At 37.8% G+C, this 17,578-nt stretch overlaps 1 protein-coding gene across 4 annotated transcripts in view; it reads right to left on the reverse strand.

Moving 5' to 3' along the window:
- The window catches only part of CEP350 (centrosomal protein 350), a 149,648-nt gene extending 132,701 nt beyond the window's left edge, over positions 1–16,947 (reverse strand). For all 4 annotated transcript variants that reach the window (XM_072733260.1, XM_072733261.1, XM_072733262.1 and 1 more), the window contains exon 1: positions 16,810–16,947. The gene's annotated coding sequence lies outside the window, so the exon portion shown is untranslated. The remainder of the gene's footprint in view (positions 1–16,809) is intronic.
- Between the last annotated feature and the right edge of the window lie 631 nt (positions 16,948–17,578).

Raw genomic sequence — 17,578 nt, forward strand, 5'->3', positions numbered from 1 at the left:
TCTGGCTCTTTCACTCACTAGTAGAGTGTTAAAATCTGCTTAAAATTAGAGAAACATCTATATTCATTCACTAAAAAACAAATCTATTATATTCTCTTCAAATATTAGTAGTATATTTTCCCCTTTCCCCATTTATCTCCCATTTTCTTCTATATTTTTCCATCTTACTCCTTTCCTGTTTTCCATATTAATCTCTTATCTGACTTCCTCTCCTCCCTTTCTCACCTTGGTTTCCCCATTTTTATATCTACTATTCATATTTATACCAAACGTACTTACAATTAATTTCTCTAAATCTGAAAAAAGGTATGAATAAACCTACAACATAATCTCTCAAAACTCAAAAAGACCATTACTGCAATGAATGAGATACACAACATACATACACACAAATACACATTTAAACATATGATGATAATATATTTGGTTTCTTTTTTAAAAATGTAGGCACATAATGTGAATGACTATTAAAGATAATGTACAAAATATTGGTCTTAACATGTCAGTGTAACATGTACCTTTACTCATAAAGTCATCATAGCTGTTTAATCCATAGCAAACAGAGGCACTCAGAAAACATTCTTTGTATTTAAACAGCTTTTAAATACAATACTTTAAAATCATTACTTCCTCTACTTATCCTCTGTAGCTAGTCTTCAAGCCTATAAAAATAATTCTTTCCCAAATAACCCACATATACATTCCCAATCATTCCCACTGCAAATGACTTTGAGAGTAGCTACTTAATGCCCTCCTCCAAGCAGCTACAGAGTTCTTGTCTCCTGAGCTACTTTCTCAACCAACTCTAGGAGAATCACCTGGATAACATTAAAAACTGAAACGCTGAGGCTCCACCCTCAAGAGAGTCAATCAATAGGTTTGAGGAGAGGCCCAAAACCTGTATTTTTTTTTTTCCCAAAACCTGTATTTTTAAGTCTACAGGGATCCCAGTATACTGCCAGCTTTCAGAACTGCAGCTCTAGAGATTATTTTCAATTCTACTCTTTGAGGCCTGAAACTTCCAAAAACATTTTATGATTCCATAAAGATGAGCATCAATGGAAAGAACTAATCCTATTCCCCAACCACCTAAAACCATCTCTTTTCTGAAGTTCCAGAACACTTGAGAGCAAAAAAAAAAATATCTTTAAGCCAGAAGCTTAAGTTACAGACCTCTATGGCGACCATGAAGGCAGTTAATAGTTAATCATCCTACCTACGATTTTCTGTGTTCCTTCTCTGTGGACCAAGAACTGTATTGTTTTCCATCTTATTTTCAGTCTCCATCACAACCCAGAATCCTCTTCCTTATTTGCCTTTTACTCCTCCCCTTAACCTAAAGCTCTGTTCAATGCAAATGGAAATCTTTACTCTTCTCTGTCCCCCTTCACTTATATGTTGAGGCTATAGGATAGGAGAAAAGTCCATAACACACCACCCCCTACCCTTTCCCCTATGCATTGAAATCCTTATTTACCCTCTTCCCCCCTCCTATTTCTTCCCACTGCTTTTCTGGCAAAAAAGAGTTATTTTCCTCTCTGTGACTCTAAGAACATATTGCTCAGGAAAATTGCCCTCATCTGGACCTGGCTCCACTCTTGGGTTTCTCTTGTCCACTTCTGCTCTTTTCCTGGTGCTCTTTTTCTCAGTGGGGTGTATGTAACAGAACAGCCATGGGCTTTTGGGGGCCTTTAACAATTTTTTCCTTTGTTTATAAAAACACTAAACATTCAATTGCATAGAACCAAAAATACTACCTCCCCACCAAACACTCTGCTCCGTATCTTTTTCTACTTTTCTTTCTCTCGTTAATGTTCTTAAAAACAAATGAGTTTTTTATGTGAAGTATTTTAAATTTGGGGGGGGGGGATATTTATATAGCTATTTTAGTGATGAAGAAACAGTATAAGACTATGGACATAGTCCAAAGTCATTCAGTGACAGATGTAGAAATTAAACCTAGATCTCTCAATACTCTGTAAGCTTCTAAAAGGCATCCATATAATGCCTCTCATTCAAACTCAGCCCCCATCATTATCCCCTATTCTCTTTCATAATTTCATCACCAGGCACTCGGCTTTCTCGCCTCAATTCTATCATCTTTAGAACCTCTGTTCCATTAACTTCAATCCACTTTAACTTTAGAGAATACTCATTTAACCCACACGTCTTGACTGTTTTTCAAACTCACCAGAAAGGACAGGGCTTCCTCACAAATGTCTACAGATAAAGCATTTTATTCCACCCTCCATTCTAAACAGGGCAGGTAAGATGTTGCAGCAATTTCCTTGGTGTTGCACCAGACTGTATTCTTCCACACTCATGAAAAACCTTTCCCTCAATCTGCTGAGTGCCATGTATGTTGTAGGAATGAAAACCAAGGATAGAGCAGTGAAGAGAAACATGGCCCCCACTCTAAAGAAATCTAAAGGTTTATTCAAAAGGTTGATATTCAACAAATATTACAAATGGGATGAAAATAATTAAGGAGAAAAAAATGGAAATGCCATAGAGGCATGCAATAAAAGGAAATTCATCTAATCTGGAAGGTGTCATTAAATCAAATCTAAAGGATAAACACGAATAGTCAAAAAAGAACTTTCCAGGCAGTAGGAACAATATGTGGATCAATCCTGAGACAAAAAAGACATGACACATTTTAAGAAACCAAAAAGTCCCATGTGTTAGAAAGAAAAAAAATGTCAAGAGACGAAGCTGGAGAAGGAAAGGAACAACATCATGGGAGTTCTCCAACATGATTTGTTTTTAAAGGATCAATTATTGGCCACTCCTCTCTTATGACCACAGTTTTGAGAAACCAATAACATAGAATCTATGTCACTCCATTTCATTTTGTCTCCTTACTATACTGCAACCTTCTTAAATTTCAGAAAAATTAAGAACACTTTTTTTTAATTGGACAGAAGGCAGGGGAGGAGAGGAGGGAGAGAAAGAATCCCAAGCAGGCTCATGCCCAACACAGGTTCTGACCCAGGGCTCGATCTCACAACCCCGAGGAACATGACCTGAGCCAAAGTCAAGGGTCAGACATTTAACCAACTGAGCCATCCAGGCGCCCCAAACTTAAGACTACTTTTATTACTCATTTAAGTGACTCAATTCATTCTAGTATCCATTTTACAGTGAGTTTAACTAGCATCTTGTAGAGAAACAAGTTGTTTCATGCAAAAGTCAAAGCATAAATGAACAATGCTGCTTTGTTCAGACCAAAGTCAAATATCACAAGGACTAAAAAAAAGAAATTCTATTTGACATGGTTCTATTTACATCACACAAAAAATGAAAAACTCAAAACAATAATCAACTTCCAAAAGTTAGCTAAGGATGACTCTATCTTGCCAAAAGAAAACAGAAACAGAATTTCAATAAAGCTATAAAAATGACATAAAAGAATCTGATTAAGATGAAACATATAAAAAGCAGACGCACCTTCTACCAAATAAGTATGCAACTTAAAAAAAAAAAAAAACTATTTACTTGATAGCAAAAACTATTTACTTGAAGCCCACACTTCAAAGTATCATGCAAATACCTCATAAGGGAACCACAAAGTCTCAGCGGAAAATAACGATAGTCAAGAAATTTAAAAGAACTATATTTACCATTTAACTTCCTTACTTATGCAGGCTAAGAGTTCATCAAGAGGGAGCATGTGGAAAAAAACACAAAAAGTAACTTTTAGAGGAAAGGAGCCATACAAATACTTCATCTATTTTAAGATCTCCCCACCGCCAAGTTCTTTCAAGAAACTTCAATTATCAATTACATTTTCCTTAATGTGATCTCTAGCCTCCACCTCTCACCAAGATTCTTCCTATCAGCATTTACACTTAATCTTCTTACTTAAACAACACCAAAGTCCCGTAACCCAGCACCCTTCTCCACTACTGCTCTTTTTTTCCTTAAATACACTCTGTCTCTTTCTGGAGATACTTTTCACTCACTCTTCAAGCAATTCCAATGTGGCTGGCATCCCCATCTCTCCACAACAGCTCTCACTAAAATCACCAAAGATTTCTTCACATCTCAAGCTAATGGGCAATTGCATTTTTTTCCTCCTAACACAGGGCTTGAACTCATGACCCTAAGATCAAGACCTGAGCTGAGATCAAGAGCTGGATGCTTAGCCCGGACTGAGCCACCCAGGTGCCCCCAGGCATTTCCAAATAAGAAGTCCTCATCTTGCTTGGCCTCTTGGCAGCATTCATCACAATTAACTACTCTCTTAAACACTCATTTCCCTTGACTCCCATATACTATGCTCTAGGTTTTCCATCTTCTCTCTAGTTCTCTTATTAGTCTTCTCTGCTAGCTAGTCCTTCTCTCTTAAATCTAGAGGTTCAAGCAGGTTTGACCATGGGCTCTTTTCTAACACTCTACTCTGGGGGACGTCACTATGCCCAAGGCTTCAAATACCATGTATATGCCAAAGACTGCCAAACTCTGGCCCATGTCTCTAACATGCTAACCCACACATCAAGCTGCTTATTCAGAACCTCAAAGGCACATCTTATTCAACATCTCCAAAAGCCAACTGATGATTATTCCCAAAAAACAAACTTGAGGTATTCCCTATCACAGTTCAGATGTACAAGCCAGAAATATCCATGAGGTGATTATAACTATATGTCTTCTAAAGTCTTATTCTACTCTATAATCTATACCACCAATCCCAACCATGGTCCAGGGATCTCTGATGGCCTACCTTTCAGGGGGAGTCTTTGAAATCAAAACTATTTCCAAAAAAAAAAAAAAAAAACTATTTCCATAACATTAAGACATAATTCCTCTTTTTCATTTTCATTCTGAGAACATATACTATAGTCTCCCAAAGGCTACATGACATGTGATACCACAACAGATTGAATACAGAAGGAGATATGAGAACCCAGATGTCTTTTATTAAGCTAGACATTAAAAAGATTTGAAAAATGTCAAACAATGTCACTCCTTTCACTAAACCTTTTTATTTTGGAAAATATAATTATCTTTCATTAAAAAATATTATTTAGGGATCCCTGGGTGGTGCAGCGGTTTGGCGCCTGCGTTTGGCCCAGGGCGCGATCCTGGAGACCCGGGATCGAATCCCATGTCGGGCTCCCGGTGCATGGGGCCTGCTTCTCCCTCTGCCTATGTCTCTGCCTCTCTCTTTCTCTGTGTGTGACTATCATAAATAAAAAAAATAAAAATAAAATAATAAAATAAAAAATATTTATTTTAATATGGATTTGTTATTTTAAATAAATTAATAAATAGATTTAAAACTTCCATATCATGCATCTTTTCCAATCACAATGTTAGGAAACTAGAAATCAACCACAAGAAAAAATCTGGAAAAAACACAAATACATGGAAGTTAAATAACATGCTACTAAAAACTAAATGACTCAGCCAAGAAATGAAAGAGGAAATTTAAAAATGCATAAAAAACACAATGGTCCAAAATCTTTGGGATGCAACAAAACGTATTCTAAGAAGGAAGTACAAAGCAACAGAGGCCTATTGCAAGAATCAAGAATTTCAAACAACCTAAGCTGGCACCTAAAGGAGTTATAAAAAGAACAACAAACACAACCTGAAATCAATTGAATGAAGGCAATAAAAGAGAAGACAGCAGAAATAAACGAAATAGAAACCAAAAATGGCAATAGGGCAGATCAATAAAGCTAGGAGCTGGTTCTTTGAAAAGATCAACAAAACTGATAAACCTTTAGCCAGACTTATTTAAAAAAAAAAAAAAGAGAGAGGACTCAAATAAAATCGCAAATGAAAGAGGAGAAATACCAACCAACCCCAGAACTATAAAGGATTCTAAGAGAATGTTATGCCAACAAATCAGACAACCTAGAAAATATAAATTCCTAGAACCTATAACTTCTCAAAACTGAATCAGGAAGAAAGAGAAAATTTGAACAGATCGATTACCAGCAATGAAATTGTATCAGTTATCAAAAAAAAAAGGGGATCCCTGGGTGGCGCAGCGGTTTGGCGCCTGCCTTTGGCCCAGGGCGCGATCCTGGAGACCTGGGATCGAATCCCACGTCGGGCTCCCGGTGCATGGAGCCTGCTTCTCCCTCTGCCTGTGTCTCTGCCCCTCTCTCTCTCTCTCTGTGTGACTATCATAAATAAATAAAAATTTAAAAAAACAAACAAAAAAAGTCCCAACAAACAAATGTCCAGAACCATATGGCTTCACAGCTGAATTCTACCAATCATTCAAAGAAGAGTTAAAACCTATTCTTCTAAACTATTCCAAAAAATAAAAGAGGAAGGAAAACTTCCAAATTCATTCTATGAGGCTACCATTACCTTGATGCCAAAACCAGATAAAGATACTACAAAAAGAGAGAGAGAACTACAGGTCAATATCTCTGATGAACACAGAGGCAAAAATCCTCAACAAAATACTGACAAACTGGATCCAACAATACATTAAAAAAATCATTCACCATAACCAAGCAGGATTTATTCCTGGGATGCAAGGGTGGTTCAATATTCACAAATCAATGTGGTACAGCACATCAACAAGAGAAAGGATAAAAGCCATGATTATTTCAAGAAATGCAGAAAAAGCATTAGACAAAGTACAATATCCATTCATCAGAACTATCCATGTTATCAAAACCCTCAATAAAGTAGGTTTACAGGGAACATACCTCAATATAATAAAGGCCACATATGAAAAAAATCACAGCTAACATCATACTCAATGAGAAAAACCAAGAGCTCTTCCTCTAAGATCAGGAACAAAACAAGGAACTCTCACCTTCTCACTGGACTAGGACTGGCCTTCTCACTCGAAGTCCTAGCCACAGCAATTATACAAGAAAAAGAAATAAAAGGCACACAAGTTGGTAAGGAAGAAATAAAACTTTCACTATTTGCAGATTACATTATACCATATATAGAAAACCCTAGGATGCCACCAAAAAACTATTAGAACTGATAAATTAATTCAGTAAGGTCACATGATATAAAATCTGTTGTACAGAAATCTGTTGCATTTCTATGCAATAATAATGAAGCAGCAGAAAAGAAATTAAGAAAACAATCCCATTTAAAATTGCAACAAAAATAATAAAACACCTAGGAATGAAATTAACTAAGGAGGTGAAAGACCTGTCCTCTAAAAACTATAAAACACTGATGAAAGAAACTGAAGATGACACAAACAAATGGAAAGATATTCCATGTTCATGGACTGGAAGGACAAACACTGTTAGAATGTCTATGCTACCTGAAGCAATCTACAGATTGAATGCAATCTCCATCAAAATACCAGCAGTATTTTTCACAAAACTAGAACAAATAATACTAAAATTTGTATGAAACCACAAAAAAAACCAAATGGGCAAAGCAATCTCAAAAAAGAACAAAAGTAGAGTTATCACAATCCCAGATTTCAAGATATATTAGAGAGCTGTAGTAATCAAAACAGTTTGGTACTAGCACAAAAACTGACACACAGATCAATAGAACAGAATAGAAAACCTAAAAAAAAAAAAAAAAAAAAAAAACCAACACTTCAACTGCACAGTCAATTAATCTTCAACAAGGATATGCAATAGGAAAAAGTCTCTTCAAAAAATGGCAGTGGGAAAACTAGACAGCTACATGTGAAAGAAAAAAAAAACTGGATCACTCTCTTATACTATACACAAAAATAAAAACTCAAAATGCATTAAGGCCTAAACATGAGACCTGAAACCATAAAAATCCTAGAAGAGAGCACAAGGAATAATCAGCCATAGCAATATTTTAGTAGGTAGGTCTTCTAAGGCAAGAGAAACAAAAACTATTGGGACTCACCAAAATAAAAAGCTTCTGCAGAGCTAAGGAAACAACCATCAAAACTAAAAGACAACTTACTGAATAAGAGAAGGTATTTGCAAATGACATATTCAAAAAAAGGGTTAGTATCCAAAATATAAAAAGAACTTATACAACTCAATACACACAAGAAACAAATAATTTAAAAATGGGCAGAAGAGGGGACTCCTGGATGGCTCAGTCCACTGAGTGTCCAACTCTTGATTTCTGCTCAGGTCATGACCCCCAGGTTGTAAGACTGAGCCCAGCATCAGACTCCACCTGGGTATAGAACCTGCTTAAGATTCTCTCTCTCCCTCTGTCTCTGCCCCCTTTTCCTTCCTCTCTTTCTAAAAAAATTATTAAAAAATTAAAATAAAGAATGAGAAGACATGAACCAGATATTTCTACAAAGAAGACACACAGATGGCCAACAGACACATAAAAAGATGCACTCATCATCAGGAAAATGCAAATCAAAACCACAAGGAGATATCACTTCATGCCTGTCAGAATGGCAAAAATTAAAACAAGACACAAGTGTTGGTGAGGATGTGGAAAAAAAGAACCCTCACTGTTCTGTTGGTGGGAATGCAAACTGGTACAGCTACTGTGGAAAACAGTATGGAGGTTCCTCCAAAAATTAAAAGTAGAACTACCACATGATCCATCCAATAATTCCACTATTGGTTATTTACCCAAAGAATACAAAAACACTAATCTGAGAGATATATGCGCCTCTACGTTTATAGTAGCATTATTTACAATCACCAAAACATGGAAGCAGCCCAAATGTCCACTGATAGATGAATAGATAAAAAAGATATGGGTGTGGGGGGGAGAGGTGTGCGCACACACATTCGCCCACAATAGAACATTAGTCAGCCATGAAAAAGAATGAAATCTTGCCACGTGCAATAACTTGGATGGAACTAGAGAGTATAATGCTAAGTGATGTCAGAGAAAGATGAACACCATATGATTTCACTCACATGTGGAATTTAAGAAACAACATCAAACGAACAAAGAAAAAAAAGGAGACAAACCAAAAAACAGACTCAACTATGGAGAACAAATGGATGGGTGAAGTAGGTAAAGGGGATTATTTTTTTTTTTTAAGATTTTATTTATTTATTCATGAGAGACACACACAGAGAGAGATGCAGAGACACAGGCAGAGGGAGAAGCAGTCTCCATGCAGGGAGCCTGACATGGGACTCAATTCCGGGTCTCCAGGATCACACCCTAGGCTGAAGGCGGCGCTAAACCGCTGAGCCACCCAGGCTGCCCAGGTGAAGGGGATTAAAAGTAAACTTATCATGATGAACACTGAGTATAGAATTACTATATCCCTATATTGTACACTTGATACCAATATAACACTTTACACTGGAATTAAAATTTTTAAAAATATATACATTTAAAACTTCTAATGCGGTAAATATCAACAGATATAGCCCACATAAACAAAAGCTCTTTAAGTTTTTAATAACTGAAGGAGTATGCAGTGGTCTGGATACCAGAAGGATTGAGGAATGCTGATCTATACTTATGGTATATACACAAATAAGATACAAGATGACATTTTATAAAATAGACAATTTTCAAGTATCTAATAGCGGCAAATTTGCCCTTTACATTTTATTGACAAGACTCTCAAGACACATAGATTTGGCTCCATTATTTACTGGGCTGGTACTATGTGCCTGGCCCTAGAGATAAAGATTAAAGAAATTACTTTGTTTTGGCTCTCACAAAGGATATTTTCCATACCTTTACTACATTTCAGTTCTCTCATCTCTATTGGATCCCATGTAACAACCACTGCCTGAAAGAATGAGAAAAAAACAACCCTGCAATAGTCATAATATCTCACCTAAATATAAAATGGACGAATTTAGTAGGGACTAAGCTAGAAAAAAAGGAGAAAACATTCCAGCTCTAGGTCAGATCTACTACACTGTTCCAAGTAAATTTTCAGAATAACCAACACTCTCACAATGTAATACACAAACACAAATAACCTGAGAACTTAGCCTCACCTCTTTTCACATTTAAAATACAAAAACCCCAACAACTACTTTTACAAATACAAGGCTGATCTACTGTCATCTAGGAAATCCAGAAGACAACTTTGTGACATTTGGTACCAGTTTGGCCTTTGGAACATAAGTAGCAGGGAGAGGCTCACAAAGAACATATCTCCCCATTGACAAGAAATGAGCTAAACTAGAGATTGACTACAGGTGTCCCTAGTCTTTTACATAAGGAGAAGACAATGAACAAGATCAAGAATAATGGGGGGGGGGGGGGGGGGGAAGTCCTACAAATACGAGTCTAGACTTTATCTTGAATGCTTACTCTCTCAACTTAATTTCAAGGAGTATATGTCTATAAAGGTGTCTCCCAGTTTGCAAGTCAGGATTATTTTTTGCCCTAAAGTATAAAATTTTTATGACAAAACCTCTGTGATACCTAAGAAATTGTTATCACTGATGAACTCTGAGAAGAGAGAATAAGTGTGCAGGAGAGAAAACAGATTTTTCCATGGATATGTTTTTGAATGTTTTAAAAGCATATGTGCTTGTCACTATTTGAGGGAGAAAAAAATTTTTGAGAAGTTTCCTTCCATAAACAATAACTTAGCTAACTTAAGCTACGGCTGTAAAAGAAACAAAGACAACTACTTTTCTTTCACTGGAAAACTAAATTGACTCCTTAATGCAGTGTCCGTTGATCCCACTTTGTGTATCCACAGTACTTTATCATTCCTCTCACCAACTTGTACTATTACTTATATATGTCTCTTACATGGAACTCTAGTTTTACATGTTTTAGTCCCCTACATATCCCTAGTCCATGCACCATACACAACACACAACAGACCTGTTTGCTGACTGATGGTCCCATTGATAAGTCTCAGAATCCAATTCTTAAATGCAAATAGGAAAAAGGATACAGCTGTTTCATATACTATGAAGAGGTTAACCATTCCTAAGCAGAAAATGTATTTTATGGCAAAATATAAGATAAATAATCACATGTATACATATGCATTTTATAATTTAAAACAAGCCCAGAAATTCTTTAACTTTTACTTATAGATTTAGATATGAAAATCATGAAAATGAAGCCTATTATACCTAGTACTCTTACTCGTGAATGATTGTTAAATCTAGTTTTAAAAAGGGATTCCATAAGCAGCTTTCAAAAGTCCACTTAGAACAAAAACTTAAAGTGGTTAACTTAAAAAAATCATCAAAACCCAAACTTATCATATTCTTCTGTCTGAAAAAATATCTTTCTCTTTGTAAAAACATCTCCTTTACCTCATTATTTCTCTATAGCATTCAAAATAATTCATCATACAAAAATGTAGTACCTATACAAATTTTCAGAAACACACCTATTAAGTGTAGTCCAACTTCATTTGTAACTAATTAGAAAACAAAGCATATTAAAGCTAGAAATTAGAGGTCATCCAGTCACATGTTCTTCAAATATGTAATAATAGTAGGTAAAAAAACAAACAAACAAACAATTGGGGGGTGGGGTGGGGTGGTGCCTGGGTGGCCTAGTAAGTTGAGCATCTGACTCTTGGTTTCTGCTTGGATGGTGGTCTCAGGGTTGTGGGATTGAACCCCACAGCAGGTTCTGAGCTCTGTGCAGAGTCTGCTTGGGATTCTCTCTCCCTCTGCCCCTCCCAATCATGTGCACTCTTTCCATCTCTCTCTCTCTCTCTCTTAAATAAATCATTTTTAAAAACCCAATCTGGTGGGTTGAAGCTAGCATTTTTTAATGAAACCAAATGGAGTTGTAATGGAAGTAGTAAGGGTATTAGCTTAGTGCAACTTACATTTTATTTATATACAGATATATACATAGATGTATATATTATATCCCTATGAAAAATATATTTCTTACTGTGAGTGTCCTAGTCAAAAGAGTTGGAGAGGTTCCCAAGCTTTTTCAGTGAAGAGAACTCCCAGCGTTTTCGGTAATTTTTTCATGGTGCCCCCAGGCACCAAAGAAATACCTACCAGTTACATTTATTAGATTCATACAATCTAATAAGTATTTGAGTCCTAACAACTTAGTAGCAGTTTGAAAAATACATATATATTAAAAGAAATATTTTATTACTATATAACCACAATTACTTATTAATGGGATGTGTGCAACTACTATACATTATACAACTTCTCAAACCTTGAAATCACTTTGGACACTGCCACTATCCTTACCATTCATACTGATTTTTGCACAGTACTTGCTTTTTATCATAGCAGCACCCCCAAACCCAGCTTTTTGAAGACATCCAGTCTTCCAAAGTAATGTAACACAATCTCATAGACACTACCTCAAACTAATAGTTGGAGCAGTGTTCCACAGATGTCAAATATCACATAGATATTCTACAGCTGTCAAATATTATGGTGTTTCCCTCGAAAACTTTAAAATATTCCACAGTGCCTGTGTGAGATCACTACAGTGCCCCAAGGCACCTCCTAGCACAGTCTGGTAATACTGAGTTTAAGAAACACTGATTGAGCTACGTATGTACTTACTTTGTAAATTAAGAAATGACACTTAAGGTCACTAAGCTAGTGGAAAATAAATACACTTTTAAGTTTAATCTTCCATCAACAAAAGTTTTGAAATATAATCTCACTGTGATATATTGATGAAATCTACAGATCTCTGAAAAACTAAATTAAAAAATACATTTATATGACTGTATAATAGAAAAAATTGTTTCGATTTTTTTTTAGAAAAAAGTGTTTCAAAAACTATATAAGTGGGACTTATAATAAACAATACAAAAGTATCTAAAGTAAAAAAAAAAAAAAAGAAAGAAAGAAAGAAAGTCACCCACTCCCCCAGGGACAATATAGCTAATAGTTTAACATCCATCCTTACAGACTCTTTCCTATGCCCATACAAAATCATAATAAAATCAAATTTCTTTCTTTGCCCATGTGTTTTTTCAAAACTGAATATTACACAGTGTTATGCAACTTATTTTTCTCACTCAATATTATATCATGAACGTTCTTTAATGTCAGTATACAATAGTAATTGCAAACACTTAAACATTTATTAGTGTTTACTATGCTTACTTGCAGCTTAAATAGCAACTCATTTAATTCTCACAACAGCCCTGTCAAATGAGAACTATAATTATATCCACTTTATGGACAAGTTTAAGTAATTTGCTAATGGCTACATCTAATAAATGATGCAGTTGGGATTTGAACCCAGAAAGTTAGCTGCATGGTCCTTGCACTTGATGATACACTCAGCGGCTTCTCATGAAGTAAATGGAGTTATCCCTCAACCTGTTAACAGGTGCATAGTATTTCACAGCATAAATATACTATAATTTCAACTATTCCTCTACCAATGGGGCATTTAGGATATTGTTTATTTATAAATACTACCAGCATTTACTTATAATAATGTTAAAATGAACATCCTTGTAGATTTGTTCTTGTGCTTTTATGCCAAAATTTCTGGAAGCTAAACTCCTAAAAACAAAATGACCATCAAATTCATGCACTCCTAATTTTGATAAGTAACAACAAATTTCCTTCCAGAATATTGTCCTGGTTGTACCAATTTATAGTCCCAATGGCAGAGGGGAAGGTTGAGGTTCATCTTTAAGTTAACAAATATTTTTGATTCAGGGAGAGGTCTATTTTGAGTTTTTAACTTACCCTGATGTAGAATGAATAGATTGCCCAATTGGTCACAATCATCGTCTGATTTGATAATTATCTGTCATTAAACAGTGAAGACTTAGCAACTGTATAATGAATTCTTCATCCAGTTATAAAACCACTTTGCGTAAGATATTTCCCCTATATGATACTGTTCACTTATGTGCAAAACGTGGGAATTGGACTAGCTGGCCTTTAAGATTTAAAACTCCCAATGCTGTAATTAAGAAGTGACTTAAGGTTATTAAGAGCCTATAATTATAGTACTAATTGGGTCAGGGTCTTAAACCTTCTGTTTTCTTTAAATTATAATAACTATTGCCAGAACACCTAAGCAAATCATTAAAATATCCAATAAAGTTTTCAGGATCCACCTGTGGCTTATTCTCAGTGGTTTTTAATCCCAGGCTGTCATTCCCTGCTACCTAACAAACTTGAACATATCTCTGGAGTATATTCTTAATTAGAGTTGATGTGTGCCTAGGAACATGAACTAGTGTTTGTTTTGTTTTCTATACCTTATGCCAAAACCACTGTTTAGTCAATTTATTCAACTAATATTTACTGATTAGTTTACTATATGCTAGGCATTGGGGGTACAATAGTTAACAGAGGATCTCTGCCATCATGGAACTTAGATTAAATGAGAAAGGCAAATAACCAACCAAAATAACCACTAGTAAATGTAAAATCATACTTGTGATAATAAACAAAAAGCCATAAGTGCAGGAAAAAAAACACACTATAAAATCTTTTGATTGTGTTTTTGGACTATTTGCGACACTAGAAATTGTTTGACATGGGAAGACAACGTCAATAAAGAAAATTATTTCACAACTTGTCCCATGCTGCAAAAAGAGCAATCACAAGTATAGATGGCAAGTTAACATTTTAAATCATCAGTTCTACAATAAAATCACCAAGATGTTACTACTTTCCAGTTATGCTACTATGTGGCCCAAATACTGGTTTTCATAACCAAGAGTATTAATCATTTGAATTATCAAAGACGACAGAACTGTGAGTATCCAAACAAAATGAGAGAGGACCAGTCAACTACAATTTCTGAAGAACACTGTTCAAGCAAAAAGTACACACAGAAGTGAAGCCATCTATTATAATAATTCATGACTTGCTCATTATTAACAAAAATTATTGAAAGTACTGTTTTTAAAGAACGACAACCATCAGCATAAAGGAGTTAACAGCATGTCAAAAGGAGCAAAAACAATTTCTTTTTAGATTTTAAAAAAACTAAGGTCCAGAAGTATCTATATATTCAATTTAAAAATAAAAATAATTCTACGATGTTAACTAGACTTGTGATCATTTCACAATACATACAGAACCATTACGCTGTACACCTGAAACTAATGTCAATTATACCTCAATAAAAATAAACAATTCTAGATCTGCAGAAATAAGACCATCATTCATATAAATAAACTCCCTTGTGTATCAATTTCCACAACTGCAAAACAAAAATATTTGCCAAACCTACCTCATACAGCTATAAAGACTAAATAAAATATGTGGAGATACACCAAAAAAAAATGATGTAAATTATTTTAAACAGCTGCTTCTTTTTTGCTGCCTTTATAACAAAGTAATTCAACAAATAAAAATTGGTTAGATAGGGACTCCATCTCCTTTCTACTGTCCATGATATGACAGATTATTAAATGGGCAAAAGACTGGCAATCAAAAGCATAAGGAAAAAAAATCTAAACTTCATAATCCATAAATTGATTTCCCCACAGGAGGTTGGTTAAGTAGTAACACCCTTACACAATATGAGAGTCAGAGAAATTATCTCACACACGTATGAAATTGTTTAGTTACTGGACTTCACCATCGTTACAAACCCAAGCCCTGCTACCGTGAAAAAATGAGATACATACTATTTATCCACACATACAATGTATTTTGGCTTGACGTTTATTTTCTGATTAAAGCACCTTAAATTCAATGCAATGACGCTTCAACGCTTCAAATTTACTTTATTACACTAGGTGGAGTTCCTCAATTTTGCACACCGAAATTAATCCATGTTACACATCCATGGGTTTGAAGCAACTTGTACCATTGGCCTAACGACCAATCCCCCAAAGTCACAATCTCATGTTATAAGCAACACACTCCCTTGTTTAAAAGCAGTATTTTAAACTAAGAAGTGCTTTAAGTGGAGAGCAGCTTTCCGTATTTTATCATCGCTTTTACAAACCGTTTCGCACTGTTGCTAGGTCTGCCTAAGATAGCCTTTTCCTTTAAAACCTTTAAACGCAAGACAGGAGGAGGAGGCATCGCTAACATGGCAACAGAACATTAACGACTTTTCCAAATCCAAAACAAACAAACAAACAACAACAACAACAACAAAAAACAATCAGATGGGAGTGCATGGATACCGATTACCACTCCTGACAACCTGTCCTATAAGAAGGATCTTTTCCTTTAGGAAAGATTTGCTACTACACTAAAAACTATGTTAAAATCTTATACCTATGTACAACCTCCTATCTGAAAACTAAAAACCCAGCGAAATTCCAAACCGTATTTGTGAAACCGGTTAAATATTATTTACCATGTTGGGCCACATTTAAAAAGAGGGCGGGGAGGGGAGGGGGAGAAATACTGACAAACTTTCAAAGCGTAAAGCTTAAGAAATTACCCCCCCCCCCCACCAAACACACACACACACACACTAAATCATCTGTGAAATAAATCGGTAGACTACGTTCAGCAGCTGCTTGACTGGAGCAGATCAAAGTTTTCCCCTATACTTGAGAATGTTTATCCCCACCAAAAAGGAACAGAAACCCAGTCATCCTTGCCACTGGAGCCAGTTGCCCGGAATTTCCTAAAATACGCCTGATCTGCAAGTGAAGGAGGAGCAGTTCTCCGGAGACCAAAGGCGAGAGGTATCTTACATCTTTTGCAGAGGAGAGGAGGGGCGGGGGAGCAGGGCGCGGGGGGGGGGGGGGGGGGCGGCGGGAGGGAGGGGGGCGCACTGGCAGGTAAGGAAGGAAATCCGTCTCGGGCAGGCACCGGTGGGACCTGAAATCGAGGTCTCAGGAGAGCCCTCCCCGCAGAAGCGGGGGGCCCAGGGAGGGTCCCCGAGGGGGACGCCAGGCTGGGCCAGGGCTCCCGGCGCCCCGCCCCGCCTCTCTCGCCGCCACCGGGGACCCGGGACCGCGGACAGAGGCAGCAGAAGCTAAGCGAGCGTCTGCGGTCCCAGCCACGTCCTCCCGCAGCTCACCTGAGAGTGTCGCCTCCGCCCTCGGCTCCCACGGTGCATCCCGCGGGGCCTGGCGGAGGGTGCAGCGATGCCGCCCCGACCGGCCCCAGGGCTGCCGGGCCTGGCCTCCCCGCTCCGGGGACGCACCGGGTGCCCGCCTCGCACCGGCTCCCCGGATCCGCCGGGCTGCAGAGAAGGAAGGAGAGGCGGAAAGGCTGCCTCCCCTCCCCCACAGCAAGCCTCCCCCTGAGCTGCGGCTCTCTGCAGTTCCCTCTGGCGCAGGTCCGGCCCCGCTCCCCCGCCCGGGAGTCACTTCGGCGGCGGCGGCCCAGTCGCCATTACAGCCCAACAACTGACACGGAGGAGGAGCGGCGCCGGCGGCAGTGGCGGTGGCGGCCGCGCGAGGCAGGGCGGGAGCGGTCGAGGTGGGGGGGGGGGGGGGGGGCAGGCAAACCTCGCGAGAACTGTCCCGAGTCGGCTCCACAGGAATACAGCCTTTAGTTGGGGCCATGTTGAGTGTGGCTAAGATGTGCGGGCAGGGATAAGACGAAGAAAGGACGTTCGAGAGCGCCATGTTTGGCGTGGCGGGTTGGTGCCCAGCGGGACTCGGGAGGAGCCAGAGCAGATCCGCAGCGGAGACCTCCCCCGCCCTCCTTCTTCGGACGCTAACGCTAATTGGGCCTTCTGGCTGCGCATTTCACCCCGGCCAAAAAAACAAGGGGGGTGGGGGGGGGGGGCGGGGGGGTTGACCAGGGTGAACTCAGAAGTCAGAATGTGCAGCTTCTCAGAA

Source organism: Vulpes vulpes, chromosome 13 (assembly GCF_048418805.1).
Source record: "Vulpes vulpes isolate BD-2025 chromosome 13, VulVul3, whole genome shotgun sequence".
Lineage (NCBI taxonomy): Eukaryota > Metazoa > Chordata > Mammalia > Carnivora > Canidae > Vulpes > Vulpes vulpes.